General features: G+C 26.2%; 1 pseudogene; it reads left to right on the top strand.

Moving 5' to 3' along the window:
* Window positions 1-891: 891 nt before the first annotated feature.
* On the top strand, window positions 892-1,038 carry LOC145255938 (U2 spliceosomal RNA; annotated as a pseudogene).
* Window positions 1,039-1,275: the final 237 nt, after the last annotated feature.

The raw sequence follows: 1,275 nt of genomic DNA, 5'->3' as shown, positions 1-1,275 counted from the left end.
ATATTTTCATATATATATATATATTTTCATATATATATATATATATTTTCATATATATATATATATATATATTTTCATATATATATATATTTTCATATATATATATATTTTCATATATATATATATTTTCATATATATATATATATATATTTTCATATATATATATATTTTCATATATATATATATTTTCATATATATATATATATATATATATATATATATATATATATATATTTTCGTAGGCCGTCCGGCATTGCCCAGCTGTAAAATACGCATAAATATGATATTTTGCTAAATGTATTTATTGTTATATCATATTTGACCCAATATATATTAATGATTATAAAAGTTTAAAAAAAATAATGACACGCGAAGTGCTACCGAGAATAGAAACCAAAACGTTTAGCTTTACGATTTACTTTTCCTTTGACGTTAATGCCTGAGCTATGAAGACTTTTTTGTTGCAAGGCTAAAAATTAAAACATAAACCAATAGTTATTACGTTACGCACGCATATTCGCAATGCCGTTGTTCGAGTTTCGCCTCTCGAATTCCATCTTTTTTTTATTTTCAGACTTCTGTACCGATTTTTCTCGGCTAAAATCTAAATATAAAGATTCTAATGGGTTCGCATATCCTATATATTAAGTTTCACGTCTGTGGACAAAAACCCAACGGAGGTGTTTGTTAGGAAATTTTTTTAACAAATAGATGCGCGTACATAAATATATATATATATATATATATATATATATATATATATATATATATATATATATATAGAAATAAGTTTGTGTTGACTGTAACCTTTTTAAGAATATTTGCAGATTACAATTACAGGTCATTTTTTCTTGGCTTTTTAAGAATATTTGCAGATTACAATTACAGGTAATTTTTTCTTGGCCTTTTGGTCAAGATCAAAGTGTAGTATCTGTTCTGACAGATACTGCACTTAAGATAATTTGTACCAGTCAATGGAGGGGAAACCCTCTATACTGGGACAATTATTATTTTTGGTAACCAGAGTGCCCCCTTTTTGCCTACTTTTAGGGGAGCTGGTTTTTACCTCTTTTTTTTTTTTTTTTTTTTTTTTTTTTACAAAGGCATCACCACATTATCAAGGCCCAGAGGCCACTCAAGGATAAGGGTTAAAGAGTGTACAGTAGAAATTGGTCAATATAGTAATCATTAGTAATGAAAATTTGGTAAATTTAATAACTTATATGGAACGGCTCATCAAGAACTTATTTACTTTAGACTTGAACACAACCATAT

The sequence above is a fragment of the Euprymna scolopes genome, chromosome 31 (genome assembly GCF_053919585.1).
Source record: "Euprymna scolopes isolate OS-2025 chromosome 31, ASM5391958v1, whole genome shotgun sequence".
NCBI lineage: Eukaryota > Metazoa > Mollusca > Cephalopoda > Sepiida > Sepiolidae > Euprymna > Euprymna scolopes.
This window is presented reverse-complemented; position numbering and strand designations above follow the sequence as displayed.